Source organism: Clarias gariepinus, chromosome 18 (assembly GCF_024256425.1).
Source record: "Clarias gariepinus isolate MV-2021 ecotype Netherlands chromosome 18, CGAR_prim_01v2, whole genome shotgun sequence".
NCBI classification, from domain to species: Eukaryota; Metazoa; Chordata; class Actinopteri; order Siluriformes; family Clariidae; genus Clarias; species Clarias gariepinus.
The window spans coordinates 7,195,648-7,212,500 of NC_071117.1; the positions used below are offsets into that span (position 1 = coordinate 7,195,648).

Consider the following 16,853-nt stretch of genomic DNA (forward strand, 5'->3'; position numbering starts at 1 on the left):
CTGCTGTATGCTAATATTAAAGGTGCTTACAAATATTTTGGCATGTATAACCTTGTCAACCGAGGTTATAAGTAGGCATGAACCGGAAACACTCTCAGATCATTTTCTCTTCAGGATCCATGTTGTGTGTGTGCGTGTGTGCAAGCATTTTTTAACAGAAAGCGAAAATAGAAAGTGTCTTACTACTCACCAGAAAGATGGCAGAGCTAGACACGAGTCCGTCCCTCCGTGTAGAAGAATATCTCGCTGAGGGCGATCTTCGCGTTTTTTGTTTGAGCGTTTGGGGGAGGATTAAAGCGAAACAGCGACCTGCAGCGCATTTCTGGCGTGCAAATCTGGCGGAGGTGCACAAGACAGTATTTGTTTTTTCTCTCACTCTCTCACCGGATCATGAGTCTTTTACCTTCCACTTTTCCAGCGTGCTTCGGCGCTTCTTGTGAAGGGGGGAAAGAACTTTCTTTCTTGCTTCCGTGGAGATGGAAACTATCACTCCAGAGCGCTCCTCGAGTGATGAGCCGGTGTGTTAGTTGGTGTTAGAGGTGGTAACGCGCGGTCCAACGCGTACACCTCGGTTCGCGGTAAAAATAAATAAATTAAATAAATCTCCCAAATGCTCAAGGTCAGCCGACAGGTGTCTGTCGGGTGGCCGGAGGAGGAGGGACCTTAGTGATGGCCCCTCCCCTCCTGGCGACCTCCATGAGTTAACTCTTTCATGGAATAAGCCGTATTTATCCTGTGTTTTTGTGCTATTGACATTTGATTTGTTTCAATGTCAAGATGAAAGCGCGGTCCTTTTGATGATGTCCCAGATCAGAGAGACGTTCACGGGCTATCTCTTTCTGGAAGCTCATCCTCTTGGGAAAAATCCCCACTCCCCACCAAGCATGTAGACTAACATCTTCGTTGGTGGGAGAAGATTTTTCAGGCAGCGGGTCAGCCTGGTGCAGCCCTGCACACAATGGCTTTGCAGGCATACCAAACTGACCTACTGAGAGCTGCACCTTTTAGAGAGGCCGGCAGCAAGGAACCTACTGCCAGCTATGTCTCTTTAGGTACGAAGCAATGAAGAGGACGAGCATCCTTAGGAGGCCGTGGTTCAATCTCCGCCACCACTGGTGTTTCAGAGAGCAGCGGTCTCCAGTGAATCATTAGGTGTTTGGTCCCTTCCTTTTATGTTCAGGATGCCGAACACTTAACACACCCATCTAGCTGAGGTGTGTGCACCTTTAGAGACACTGGCAGCGGGGAACCTACTGCCAGCTATGTCTCCTTAAGCATGAAGCACTGTGGAAAACCAGTATCCTCAGGACAAAGTGTTAGGTGCTCGGGTTCCTCCTGCCGTGTTTCAGGACACCGAACACCTAACAGCCACCACCATCACCACCCCTCCGTCGGCGTCAATACGTTGCCCTAGCTCACCTCACTTTTTAGGGTGGAGCCCTAACGCCATAAAGCATTCTTCTTCCCACACAAGGTATGAGTGTGTGTGTCATGTGGAATCCGAGCGCAATGCGGGCACAGCTGTTTCCTGCGCGTGCCGAATTTATTATACTATAGCATACTCTAAAGGAGTATAAGCTAGGCAGGTGGTAACGTCACCGCTCCCAGAGTGGTTTCAGTGGTGGCTAAGTGCCTGGGGATTTCATCCAAGGGCCAATCCCCAGAGGTAATAAGGGTTACGCGCCGGGAGCTTCGTACCCTTTTTATGTGGTTCAGACCCTCGTCCTTGACCCTGGGTCCCACTCTAGGTCCGTCCTGTCATCGCAAGTTGCTATTGGCAGACGTTTTTTCCTTAGGGGCCGGAGTGCGGCCTTAGATGGCCGCCCAGCCCAAGGGATCTGGAGAGGTCATCTGCTCGTGTGGCACATCAATTGTCCCGAAACGATGACTCTGGCCTTGAAATACTCCCTCCAGCAGTCAGGAGGTTAACATGTCCTAGCGTGAAAAACTACACTAGGACATGGCGAAACATGCAGACCCAGTCCACTGCCGAAACACTTTAGTGCTGGAGCTTCTGCAAAAAAGTTGACCTCAGGCTTTTGCCCTAGTACACTCAGAACATACGTAGCCGCTCCTCGGCTACGTCCTGACTGATGGGGCTGGTGGAAAGCACCCCTTAGTTGCAGGCCTATTCACGGGCCTCATCAGCCTTTTTATTGTGCTTATGTAACGGTACGCCAAGTCACGCCCTCTGCTCAAGCCAGGTCATGATCTCCAGCGACTCCTTTCCACACTCCATTCCGTTGCTTCCATTTTGCCGCCTCATTCATTCATGCTCGAGCACAACTGCGCCTCATCTCATTCATCACTCGCACTCTATATAATTCTTTCTCAGACAGCGAACTCTTGCCGAATTATTGCGTGCTCCAAGCCAAGTGTTTTTGTGTCGTGTTTTACTAAAATATACATTTTTTGCCTTTCACGTTGTTGACCTTTTTCTCCCCTAGTTACGCCTTTGCTTCACGATTTGGAATTGTTTGCGTCGTTGACTGATAACTCGGCTTTGAACATTTGCTTTCCCTTTCGACTGCGACTCTGTTTAAACCCATAGGATCACTGCAGCTCTGATCTCGCTCGGCTGCTGCTGCTCTCCCTCTACCGTGCGCCGGATTCAGTACGCGCGCAGCGGACTTCATCTCTCCACACAGCCGCGCTCACTCTGCTGCAGCTTTTGTCCAGCCTGCGCGTTCTCAGCAGCGCGCGCTCTGCTGGCCACCGCGCACGCTCTGTGCCACTCGCTCCTTTGCTCCTATCTACAGCCCCTGCTCAGCCACGCCACAGCTCACTTCAAAGTAATGTTTTTTTTATTTCAATCTCCTCCTTTTGACTTTCATTTTCTGCGTTAAATTGGTGGTATTTAAATAAAGTAACTTTTCTTTTGATTATAATTAATCTGTTTTGACCTTGACATTTTGCATTAAAATCAGTTATATTGAACATATTTTGTTGTGTCTGCTTTTGGGTCCTCCAAGCCTGCCTCACACAGACCACCCCTGACAGCTTAGGCTTTGCCATTGGCTAGCTAGAGCTATTCTGCATCCTCACCCAACTATCTTCTGCAATTGTCTTCGAAGCTTCTGTTCTTCGCCTTTATAGCTACGGGGCAGTAAGACTTCATTAACTGTGTCTAGTTCATGCTCCTTAGGATTTACAGTACACCACCGCACTAGCCAGTGGCGTAAATCAGAGCAGATTTCATATGTCTTGGGGCCGCAGCCGAAGGGCAGCCGCCATTAGACGAGTCGGGTTAGAGATGCTAGTGCCTTAGCCTAGGAGGACAGCAGTAATTCTGTCCCTCGGGATCTTTTGCATTTCAGCCCAACTATCTTCCACAGTCGAAGCCTTCTGTCCTCCGCCGTTAGCTCTGGAGCAGTAAAGAATTCATTCGCTGTGTCCAGCTCATGCTCTTCAATTTACAGCCCACCTCTGCATTAAGCCAGGGCTTTAAATTAGAGCAGAGTTTTATACGTCTTGGGGCTGCGGCCGAAGGGCAGCCGCCATTAGATGAGTTGGGTTGGAGATGCTAGTGCTCTAGCCTATGAGGCGCGTGGCATACTTCGCCTCTAGTAATTAGGGCCGTTCGACCAGGAAGCTTGCCTCATCTATTGCTCCGGCAAGAGGGGCTTCCAAACATGGCATGAGGCAGGCTGCCTTTCCGCAAGACATTGGGGGTCTAGGACTCCTTGGGGGTACTGTGCGCACACGATACAACCCTGGGGGTCCAGACACTTGCAGTGCGGCGAAGTATTCTCGTTCCCATAGTGCTTTCGCGCAGCATCGAGTGTAGCTTTTTAAAGGGAATGTCTCGGGTTACTTTGCTGTAACCCTGTTCCCTGAAAAAGCGGGAACGAGATGCTGCGCGAAAGCGCTATGGGAACGAGAGAAAACTGGAACAAAGGCTTGAACAGAACAACACGAGAAAGGTGTGGAGAGGCATGAAGAGCATCCCAAGCGGCCAGGCCACTGAGGGAAATGTGGAACGTGTAAACGACCTCAACACTTTCTTTAAAAGATTTGATGTCCCTATGTCTCACATTTTCCCCAGCTTCAGCCTCAACCCACACTTTCCTGCTCCCATGTCTTCCCTAAACAGAAAACAGTCACTACTCCTGCACTCTTAGCAATCAATATCTAAGTGGATCAAGGAAAACATGGCCTGAGTAAGCTCAGCCCTACAAAAGCTGTAGGTCCGAATAGGATCAATCCTACTGTTCTGAAATCTTGTGTTCCCCAACTCTGTAGTGTCCTCCAGTACCTCTTTAGCCTGAGTCTGAAGCAATTTTGAATCTTAAATAAAACTGATTTAATTCTAATAAATTACAAGATCACTAACATGCTGTTACCCGCGGTTAATTATTAATGATGTTAGCTGTTTGTACTTTATTTTTGTAATTGTGTGTGTGTGTGTGTGTGTGTGTGTGTGTGTGTGTGTGTCGGCATGGATGTATACGTGTGCTGAACTGCTCACATAAAAATTCATGCTCTTATCTACTTCAAATAGAAAAAATACCAAATGATAAACAAAGTTCTATTTTCATAGTTTCTTGATAGTGGGGCATGGTTCCTGTCCTTTGCATGCAGATATGAGAGTTGAGTTAACTCATTTGCAAGTTATCTAAAACAAACAAACAAACAAAAATTTTGGTGAACTTTAGTTCACACCTATGTATTGTCACTGAACATAAATTGACATAAGTGGAAAGTTGAGACTGACATCCATTTAGGTTTGACATTATGTTGTGTCTTATAAATACATTCACTGAAAAAATGAATCTGAGATGTTGTAAATGTAGCATAATTAAATCTGTGTATTTAACAATAAATAATCAAGTTTGTACGTTTACATAAATATATCTAAGTTAGAACTTAATCTGCATTTGTTAAGAATACAAGACAATGTGCATTTTTTCCTTAACATATATTTTTTACGTAATCCCTGACAATCTTTTTAAGTGGACACACACAACAAGCAATAATCTTGTTCATTTTACTCTGTTTAAATAAAACTGCCTCCCCATGGAAAAAGCATGGGAAACCCCGTATCAAATTAAAAGTGTACCAAAGCCTCATTGCGGTAGGAAACAACTCTTTGGAGCGTTATGTTCAGCTTGTGTGTGAAAAGTTTTAACGGGTTGTTTTTTCTACCCAAACGCTGGGTTGCCGCTCTTGGGTAATTTTTCTGGGTTATTTACAGAGAGTTGGGTAGTTTTTGTGTAACCCAGCTGCTGGGTTGAAGTTTGCTTGGCTCCCCCCCAAAGTTCACCGGTTATTTGTTTAACCCAGCAAGATGGGTTAAATATTCAACCTAAATGCTAAGTCACATTTAACTATAATGCTGGGTTAATTTTACCCAGCAAAATAGGTTATTTGTTTATAGTGAATCAGTAAAAAAAAAAAAAATGAATAAAAAAAATGTCTATTAAACAGTTAAAATACTTTGATATACTGGTCTATTACAAAAAAACTTCCAAGTTTTGCAAACCATACATATATGCAATAAACATCATACTATTAAATGTTCCTAGAAAAAAATATTTATTTTTCAAAAGCACAAGAACAGATAATCAACAGCAACATCATTACCATATTATTACTCACAAGGGCAGAATGGAGTAATTGCACAAATAGGCTGAGGCAGCTTCTACAGAGCAGGATCTCTGTGACTCCAAATATCTTTTTTGCAGAACAAAACTATCCAGCCCTGGTCTCATTTTAACATACAAACACTGTCTATGACTTTTCAAGTAGGCCTCGATATTTCATAGCAACATTACAAAAAGTCCTATACAGGAGCACACTCCTTTGGATAGTTAATGTCAAAAATATAAAATGACTTTAAGCACACATCAACCGCCCCAAGTAGTGTGCATTGCTCCAGAGCCTGTCCCACCAGAATGACGAATGCCTAAGAGCAGCGCTGGTCATCATCTCCCAACGTCAGGATGTACAGTAGGGGTACGGCCTTGACACTTCAGCCTGCTGGAGGTATTTCACCATGTTGGTTCCAACCTTAGAAATAAAAAAAAAAGAAAGAAAGTAAACAATTTTGTTGAATAGCAAGGATTAAACTGAATAAAACTATTAATTTAGTGTGTAATAGGATTGATACTAAATAAAAAATGACAAAGCTGTCCAATAAGATAGGGTATAGGTAACCTGAAACAAAAACCTGGAGACAGCTACTACCAAAAATAAAACAGCAAAATAAGCATGGCTTTTAGGATAAAGTCTTTTTATATGTCAGACTAGTTGATTATGTGGCCGCGTTGATTTTAAGCAAATTACCGAAAAAAATGTCATAGCTGGGGTCATACTGGCACAGTCACCCAAATATTAATACTTTCATCTAGTAGTTACCTGTTCAGCTGTGGTACTTTTTCCTGTTGTTGGCGCGTTGACTAGTTAATTTAGCCTGAGTCACAAGCAACTTTGGTTAAAGAGGGCTACCTGGTTAGCTTACATGCAATTACTGGTGATACATTTGCATACTTATCAAAGGGGGAAAGGTGTAAAATATTGTTATACCTCAGGAGAAATTTGACCGCGGAGTAAATTACTAACTAGTGAAAAACGGGAGGTTAGCAGGTGTGTATATTTGTGAGAGGGTCAGTGTTTTGTAAAACCCCAGCATTTTATTCTCATAAATAGGGAGATTAATAAAGTTCTAATCTTAATGTGTTTGCTAACGCTAGTAACCTAACTAAATGCCTGCGTCATGCTAGCACTACAGTTAACGGTTTAGCGTTCATTCATCACTTCAGCATCTTCGTCACTCCGCAAACATTCTACAGAGAAAGATAAAAAGCTCAGACATCTTATCCGTTTCTTTCACACACTATAGCAGCCATTGTCAGCTAAATTATCTTACCTCAGACCAGCCTGAAAGTTTAAGTGTAACCGTAACACGGTAACAGTAATAAATGTCACATATAGTAATAATCTTTTTAGTCATATGTGACTTAGGTGAGTGAACATGTGTATACAGACCTTGAATTTAACGCCATTTTCCCTTAAATGCCCGAGGAGGATGAACCGTCATCAGCGGTGTGGGAGCTCAAGAGAGACACGAAGCTCTGACTGACAGCCGCTGAATCCACCGGTGAACTTTGCGGGGGGGACCAAGCAAACTTCAACCCAGCAGCTGGGTTACACAAAAACTACCCAACTCTCTGTAAATAACCCAGAAAAATTACCCAAGAGCGGCAACCCAGCGTTTGGGAAGAAAAAACAACCCGTTAAAACTTTTTACACACGAGGTGAACATAACGCTCCAAAGAGTTGTTTCCTACCGCAATGAGGCTTTGGTACACTAATTTGATACGAGGTTTCCCATGCTTTTTCCATGGGGAGGCAGTTTTATTTAAACAGAGTAAAATGAACAAGATTATTGCTTGTTGTGTGTGTCCACTTAAAAAGATTGTCAGGGATTACGTAAAAAATATATGTTAAGGAAAAAATGCACATTGTCTTGTATTCTTAACAAATGCAGATTAAGTTATAACTTAGATATATTTATGTAAACGTACAAACTTGATTATTTATTGTTGAATACACAGATTTAATTATGCTACATTTACAACATCTCAGATTCATTTTTTTCAGTGTATTTTTTTCAGTGTTGGCTTTATAGTTTGATTTACTGTTCATGTTCAATCTCCCACTGCATTTACTGTCAGGCTGAAATATCATGATCTGCTCATAAAACACACAAATGAATAAGAGATCAGATGAGTACCATTAAGATATAAATACAAGCTTTTAGGATGAGATACATTTTGTAGTATACATTCAGTATACATTTTGAAAGGCCAAAACAGCATTATTACCACCTGCAAGCTTTTATAGATATTTGCAAGTGCAAGATCATTTGATTTTCAACCCTGACACATCCAATCATTAAACAGATGTTTAAAAGCAGTCACCAAAATATTACCAGCACTTTAAATGTCAGCGCTAATGACAACCCACGCTGATGTCATCAGAGCTCTGTGCGAGATTGCTTTAAACCTTTTGAAAGGGAATATCCCTGTGTCCAAACATCAGTATAAGAAACTCTAGCGACAGAAGAAACACTTTAGACTAATCGCGGACAAGAAGACCCCCATATCCAAGAAAAGAAAAATTCTTCAAACAGGCAGTTTTCTTCTACCATTACTCAGCACGGCTCTACCGTTCGTAGCGCAGCTGATCGGCGGTGCCATTTCTGAATAAATAAAGAATGACCTCGCAGAAAATGTTTCTCATCTCCCCTGAACAACTAAACCATCTAAACGAGAAGGTTAAGCATGGCAAAGATATCAGAGAAAGAGCCAAAAATGAGCTGGATGAGAATGAGAAGATGAGAGAGATACTGGATCAGAAAGGGATATCGCCCGACGAAAAAATAAAAAAGTACAACGTTCTACTGCAAAGATACCTTATTCTTCAGAAACAGAAGCAAGGCGAGACTCGAGAGATCGCCCTTACTTTACCAAAAAAAGCTGAAAGCCTTGTCGAGGCTCAGAAAGAAAAAAAAGACGTTATTTTAAAAGACGTTATCGAATGCATTAACCCCCGTTTTAAAAGGAAAGCCACTTATATTTAACATAAGATATCAGAGGCCTCGGGACCGGGGGAGTGGAACGAAAATGGGGAGTTTATTTTTAAGAAGCGTGTGATTAACGGTTCCCACATAGTCGATCTGATGAAACATTTAACAAGCACCCGCAAGATGTCTCTTAACAGGCGCCCCGCGGGCTGGAACGCTTTTGTACAGACACTCTCAAGCCTGAATATCCCATTGAATCGTTTAAAGACGGTGGCGCTGACGGCTCGACGGGTAAAAGTTACAACAAGTTCTATCAGTATTTGAAAAAAAGAAAAAAAAGAGGAAGATGATGCGACTCACAAATATTTCACCTTGATGGGTTAATTTCTCATAAAATGAATAAATAAACAACAATGTTTCTGTCCGTTTAAAATAAAATCTTTATTGATTCGAATATAAGGTATCAGGGTTTTTTTTCACTCTTTCGAATATATATCAAGGTAAATGAAGAATAATAGTGGTAAAATAAAAAAAGGGGTATCACACTCTTTTGACCATATATCAAGGTTTATGAAAAAAAAAATAAAAAAAAAACACATACACAAAGAAGAATCGTAATACAAGTTACATATTATGACACTCAAACATCTTCAGAGAGCAGCCAGTGTGATTAAATAGACCTGCTCGACGACTCCTTATACAGCTCTGATATCTGTTCATAAACTCAGACACCATCCTGTCATTTTTTATCACATCATCTCTGTAAAAAGATAGCACGTACTCGTACGCCACTCCGCATGCCCTATAACACAGATAATACTCAGACTCAGACACCATCCTGTCATTTTTTATCACATCATCTCTGTAAAAAGATAGCACGTCCTCGTACGCCACTCCGTATGCCCTATTACACAGATAATACACGCAATGTTCACCACAGACAGCCGACACGGGGCTCTGCAATTGTCTGTTATGGTAAAAAATGTTTTTCACTCCTCTCTGATTTTTCAAAAAATCCAGGATTGTTTTTGGATAATACATAAAGTTCAATTCAATTCAATTCAATTTTATTTGTATAGCGCTTTTAGCAATTTTCATTGCCGCAAAGCAGCTTTACATAGTCAAAATAATTATTTAAGTTTGTATGAAATGTGAATTTGTATGAATCAAAATGGTCAGTTTGTCCCTGGTGAGCAAGCCGAGGGCGACAGTGGCAAGGAAAAACTCCCTGAGATGGTAATAGGAAGAAACCTTGAGAGGAACCAGACTCAACAGGGAACCCATCCTCATTTGGGTGAAACAGAAAGCAGTAAATGATCTGTATTTATACAGTGTGTAGGGTGGGAGGCAGTTCAGCTATAATAGCTGATGTTAATTGATGTTAATATGGAGTCCAGGTAGTTATTGAAGACCCAGGTAGACTTGTAAGAAGTTCCAGTCATGAACTATCGAACTGTCAAGTCCCCAGAGAAACAGTTGCCAACACCAGTCAAGGCCAGAACCATTTTCTAGGTAGAGAGAATCATTCCCAGACACCAGACGCATCCCAGAGAGACACACAGGGCATCCATGTGACGAGATCTTCAGCCAGAAGCGGGGCACCAGGATGGGTCAGACAGGTCCGGAGGGCAAAGGGAGTCTGGATCACTGGCAGCTCAGGAACGACATGTGTAGCTCGACAGAGAGAGAGAGAAAGAGTGAAAGGGGGGGACAGGAGGAGAGAGGAAAAAGAAAGAGGGGGGGAAAGAGAAAAAGAGGAGAGATGGCAGTTAGGTATGGTCACAGTCACACAATGTATAATGTGAATGTATATTAACTGTAGAGTGCAAGCAGAGACTCCGGCAGGACTAACTATGACAGCATAACTAAAAGGGAGAGCCAGAAGGAAACACAAACATGAGGGCTTCCTGACATGTAAAGCAAACAATCACCTCACCGTCAGCAAACCTGAGTGATCAATGAGAGTGAGGAAGACAGCATCCAAACATACCAGTTCACCATAATACTCTACATCCATGAGTCCCCCAGATCTGCTCCTTTACCTATGGCAAATCTATTTATAAAAATGCTTGGCTAAATAAATAGGTTTTTAGCCTGGACTTAAACACTGAGACTGTGTCTGAGTCCCGAACACTATTTGGAAGACTATTCCATAACTTTGGGGCTTTGTAAGAAAAAGCTCTGCCCCCGGCTGTATTTTTCATAATACGCGGTACTGACAAGCAGCCTGCATCCTTTGATCGAAGTAGGCGTGGCGGATCGTAATACACTAGCAGTTTGCTCAGGTACTGCGGCGCGAGACCATTTAATGCTTTATATGTCAAGAGTAGTATTTTAAAATCAATGCGAAATTTCACAGGGAGCCAATGGAGTAAAGATAAGATAGGGGTGATGTGCTCATATCTTCTGGTTCTGGTAAGGACTCTCGCTGCTGCATTCTGGACTAGCTGAAGCTTATTTATGCATCTAGCTGAACAACCAGACAGTAAGGCATTACAATAGTCCAACCTAGAGGTGATAAAAGCATGAACTAGTTTTTCTGCGTCGTTTAGCGACAATAAATTTCTTATTCTGGCAATATTTCTGAGGTGAAAGAATGCTATCCTGGTAATATTATCTACATGTGCTTCAAATGAAAGGCTGGAATCAATAATCACACCAAGGTCTTTCACTGTTGCATTTGATGGAACAGAAAGGCCATCTAAAGTTACGGTGTGATCTAAAATTTTACTCCTAGCTGTATGCGGTCCTATGACTAGAACTTCTGTCTTATCCGGATTTAGCAGAAGGAAGTTAATTAGCATCCAATTTCTTATGTCCTGCACACAATGCTCAATTTTAGTAAACTGTTTTTTCTCATCAGGTTTTGCTGAGACATATAACTGTGTATCGTCAGCATAACAATGAAAACTAATACCATGCTTACGGATTATGTTGCCCAGAGGAAGCATGTAAAGGGAAAAAAGCAGTGGACCTAAAACTGAACCCTGCGGAACGCCAAACTCCACTAGAGAACATGCAGAATAATCACCATTTAAGTCTACATACTGATAACGATGGGTCAGATAGGATCTGAGCCAGGAGAGGGCTGTACCCTTAATTCCCACTACATTTTCTAATCTGTGAAAAAGAATAGCGTGATCAACAGTGTCAAAAGCTGCACTGAGGTCAAGTAATACAAGCATAGTTACACAACCCTGATCAGAGGCCAATAGAATGTCATAGAAAGTCAGGGGGGAAACCAAAAGAGTCAAAAAAGCTCGCTTCCCTGTTGGGGTCCAGAGAGAGAGCGAGCCAATGTTCTCCAGGCATGTGTCAAGGGTGCGTGTTAACTATGAGATAGGCCGGTCAAAGAAAGCTTTTTGATAGCATAGGTAGCTCATCAGAGGCATAAACGCCGCTGAACGAATCTCCCAGTAGATGACGAAGAAGATTTTCCAGTTAATGATTGTTCATTTTTTCCCCTCCTTCGGCGGAATTAACTTAGTAATAGTCGAGTAGGATGTTTCTTTTAGAGTTTATTTCAAGAATCAAATTGTAACAGGCGTACACTAACAGCGTAGTTGTGTGAGAAAGTAAGGTGCGAAAACGTAATTCAAGCCTTAAAGAACCACTGGATACGGGAGAAACAGCCTCTGTGTCTTCGGAGGGGCTGAGATTAAAAACAAATAAAGCGTATCCCTTGTGGAAATCCTGTCTGTCGATTGCGAGTGGTAGATCTTTCAGATGTCTCCCTGTAGCTGTAAATATGTTGTAAAACTCTCTGACGGCTAAGCCGCTGTTGAATTGAGGTTGAAACGCTTTGGCGGGGATCTTTCTACCGTCTTGACACAGCGCCAGACATTCAACGTCGTTGTGTATGAAGTTAAACAGTGAAAGGTCACATTTACCTGTGAACGCTTCGTGATTCACCATAGCCAGTACCACGTATTTGGGGGTAGCCCCCAGAACCAGAATCTCGTGATTACACACGCGGGAATTTTTCAGGATAGAGTAGGTTTTCACGTTTATACGTAAAATAGGATACAAGGCATTGCCTCGTGCCAAGGCTGAAGGAATCTCCCTAGATTCCTGACTGAATCGAGCCCTCTGAACCAGGCCTCGATTGGGGCCGTTTACCACCACCACTGAATCCATGGCTCCCGCTGTGTCTTTGTAAAACAGACCTGCGCTGAATTGACTTTTCAGAGTATCCTCTGAATAATTCAGCAAGGTCTCTATCATAGCCCTGTAAGGGTGCATTGCGCTGGCTTGAAAAATTAATCGATCGCCCAATGTATGATGAGGCTTAGCAACGTTGAAACCCATTTTTACCAAAGGTATTATAAAACGAAACAGTCTCGGAAAAACCGACCCGACTCCTCGTCCGTACATGACCGGGGCGCCGTTAAAGCCCGGTAATCCGCCCACTTGGTTCTCGTAATAAGTTACAAAACGCCTGGGGTCCGCTCTATAAGTTAACAAGGCCATAATGACGTTTTAACAGGTCTGAAATGGAGCGTGAGTAGCGTCTTACCATAGGTGAAGACTACCTGTTTATTCTGATCAGATTTAATCTCCACGTGTATGTTTTCAATATGATTCTTAGCCACGGGTACGTAATGGAGGGTGCCGTATGAGCGAGTGATAACATCTCCATATTTTCCCTCTATTTTAAAACGCGCGTAGCAGAGGCGCGTATGCGTCACCTACGATCTGCGGAGTGATGACTTAAAAAAAAGAGTATCCTTTATTTTGTTTAAACTCATTTTATTTTTATATATAATATGTTATACATGAAGAAAAAAGAAACAATCATGTTTGATTACTTTTAAAGCTACAGTACAAGGAATACATTGGCATTTCTTTATTAATTTATTTATTCATTTCTTTTTTAACATCATACAAGAAAAAAAAATCACAATAGTAATATTAGCTGTGTTTGATTACTTTCAAAACTTGCGTAAGGATTACATTACCATTTCTATACAATACAACATCATGAATTTTCCTAATGTCATTAACTACTTCTACAGAATGATTGTTTTTTATAAAAATAACCATAATATCAACAAACAATGCGTAAAGTGTAAACATATGATGCATGCCCATTTCTTTTTCACTTAAAACATCAATAATCTTACAAAAGGTAATGACTGAGGAATTCACATTTAGCTGTTATATTGCCTGCACAAGCTCGTCCCAGTTTGCAGAACCGGTTACAGATTTAATAATACACAGAATCTCTTCAAATCTCTTTACATCGTCAGGTACACACATGAAATTCGATTTAAACTTCAAAGCGTCGTCGACTCTGTTTTCGCTTACTTTAATTACCAGTCTCTGCATCTCGCTGCTCACCAGATACTCGTGCGCATACAAGCTCAATTTTTGCAGGCAGTTACCCATCTTCTTTAGACCTCGTTCCCATACCAAAAGTTCACAACTTTTTCCAAGCTTCAGTTCTTTGGCGTAGTATCGTCCTATCCGGTTAAGTCTTTCAGTATATGTATAAGCGTCTCTTCGATGCCCTCGGTAGTTCTCAGCTCATGCAGATAGGTCTCGGACACCCCACGCAGTTTAACCTCGTCTGCTGGTGACAGACTGTTCGCTTCCAGAAAGCGCAGAATGGGCGGAATTAAATGATCAGTCCATAGTCTCTTCTGCACTTCTTTAAAGTTATCGTGGAAAAAGTCATCCGTAAAACCCCACAGACACTCGTGGTGTTTCTGACTAGGATGGTAGCAGGTTTCTTCTCGGTAGCGATACACGACTATAGACAACAGCCTTGTCACCACAGTTTTTATCGCGTCCAGATGAAAACGAGAAAGCCATCCGTCTGTCTCATCACCATCACGACGCAGCGTAACCGTCGCGCACTCGCAGCCCTCCTAGTCGCACTGCTGACTTTCAGACATTGTTGAAGACACCGAAGTTTGTGCTGAGTCGCTCGCCAAGACACTGCTGACATAAATTCGGAAAACGTGACGGATGGAACGATGCTGCGAACTAGAGGGATTTAAACTAGCCGCCTGAAGAAGAGGCAGAGCTAGAAGAGAGCGCGCCTCGTCACGAGCCGAGCCCTCCAATCACGACTCTTGTGGAAAAGTCCTGTAATTCGCTCCCCGAAAACTTCGTGCTTCTGATCCAGGCGTCGATCGGGACGTTCAGAGTCTGGTAAAAAACACCACACTCTGTGTTGAAACACTCCACGGTCACCGATCCCTCTGGCTTGTTCTCGCTGGTCAAGCCCCAGCTGACACGGTAAAACCATTTAGCCGTAGCTGCTTCTTTTGTCTTCCATATTATTCTCATCAGTCTTTTCTTCGATTCACTTTGCAGCACAGTCCTTGTTGTTGTTTCATTGACACGAGTTTCTTCTTCTTCTTCAATTTCGTGCCAGAGATTTAAGTTCTCACTCTCACTCGCTGGTAAGGCTCCTTTAACCTTCTTCTTTTCTTTAAGTAACTTGAAAATCATCAAGCTTAACACACCCCAGTTGCTTGAGGTGATCGTTGTTTTTTCAACACACGTGTTAAATGTTTCATCGTTCTCCAGTTGGTAGAAAAACATCTCCCCGTCTAATTATTTAAACATAAATCCCCACTTGCGCCCGTAATCCAGACTCATCTCTTCCCGAAGCGATTCACGCGGTGGTCGCTGAGTTTGACGCAAATACATTACACGTTTCTTCTGAGCTCTAGTCAAAGACGACTTATACACAGCCATCAAAGGCAGCTCCGAAATTATACCCTCATACGCATTCATTTTCACTGATAATATTAATAATAATAATAAAACAAAACACAAAACACCTACGATTAACTTCTCGCATCAACATAAAAAATGGAACGATGTCTAATGCATAAGCAGTCATAAAAAGTCATAAAAAATCCTAAGGGTCATCCAAAGGTCAACTAAAAGGTAGAAAGTGTAGAAAGTAGAATATGAAGAATGTAGAAAGATCAGAGCTAGGACTAGTGAATAAAAAATGTCAGAACTGTCATGTGATAGAATAACACCAGATCACCCACCGTTCACTAATGTAGGGGTAGACTATTTTGGACCCTTCGAGGTCAAATGAGGTAAAAGTAATGTTAAAAGATATGGTGTCTTGTTTACTTGTCTGACAACAAGAGCCGTGCACGTTGAAGTTGTCATTAGAGAAAGTTTACAGTCAGAAAGATCTTAAGGTCCGTTCTAAAAGAACAAACACTGAACGATGAGAGCTTGCATACATTCCTGTGTGAGGTGGAAGCAATAATGAACGACCATCCCCTTACCACTGCTACAAATGACCCCACAGACCCGGAGCCTCTGACACCTAACCACCTGCTGCTGATAAAAAAACAGCCAAAAAAGAGGACATTTACGCACGTTGCAAGTGGAAGCAAATTCAATACCTTGCTGACTTATTCTGGAAGCGATGGATGTGTGAATACTTGCCCTTGCTTCAGGAGCGCCAAAAATGGTCTCAAGTGAGAAAAAACCTCTCGATTGGAGATGTAGTTTTAATAATTGATGAGTCTTCTCCAAGAAATTCATGGGTCGTCGGATGGATCACAAAAGTGTTACCTGATAAAAAAAGGACTTGTGAGACATGTGCTGGTCAAAACTAAAACCAGTACACTGAAAAGACCCATTGATAAGCTGTGCCTCATACTGTATGTGAAATGGACTGTTAATTACCTTATAAAGTAGTTCTGTTCCTTTCATTTGGTACGCAACGATATAAATAGTCTTCCTGCCTGTCAGTTAGGGGCTGGAAATGTAAGGGCCATATTTCATTCTTGTGATTTGTTGTTGTGTTTATTTCATTTCAATTTATTAATTAAGCATTATACATTAAGTCCATTGAGTTTGATAGTTGTTCAGTTGTTGTTAAGACATGGAAGGATACAGAAAGGTGTGGAGCACACAAGCTTTTGACCGTGATACTGTAAGCTAAAAGATATAGTAAAATAAGTTGTTGTAACTGTAATCTACTGAAGCTACAGAACACAGCAAACGACTTGTCGTGGATTTATGCAAGAAACTGTAACAACCGTTGTACTTTGATGTTGAATATAAAACAAGAGACAAAGAAATCAACGGACGTCTGGAGTCTTGAGTAACACTGTGTAACAAGTAAGACACGAGTCAGAACTTGTGAATAACATGCACGTACAGTAAGATATAATCATTCCATTCATTATTATTTAATAATTGTCAAATTGCTGCAGTATGTGGCATGTGCTCCTATGAAAAATATAATAACATTGGATGAAAACTCCACTTTATTTTAGGTAATGTATTGGGACAAGGTAAAACATTATAATATGCTGTAATTAGTAGAATAAAATACAAT

General features: G+C 42.0%; 1 protein-coding gene across 1 annotated transcript in view; it reads right to left on the bottom strand.

The window, feature by feature from the left end:
• Positions 1-527, bottom strand: part of LOC128506542 (complement C3-like) — a 39,347-nt gene extending 38,820 nt beyond the window's left edge. Inside the window, exon 1 of the mRNA XM_053477038.1 lies at positions 191-527. The gene's annotated coding sequence lies outside the window, so the exon portion shown is untranslated. The remainder of the gene's footprint in view (positions 1-190) is intronic.
• Positions 528-16,853: the final 16,326 nt, after the last annotated feature.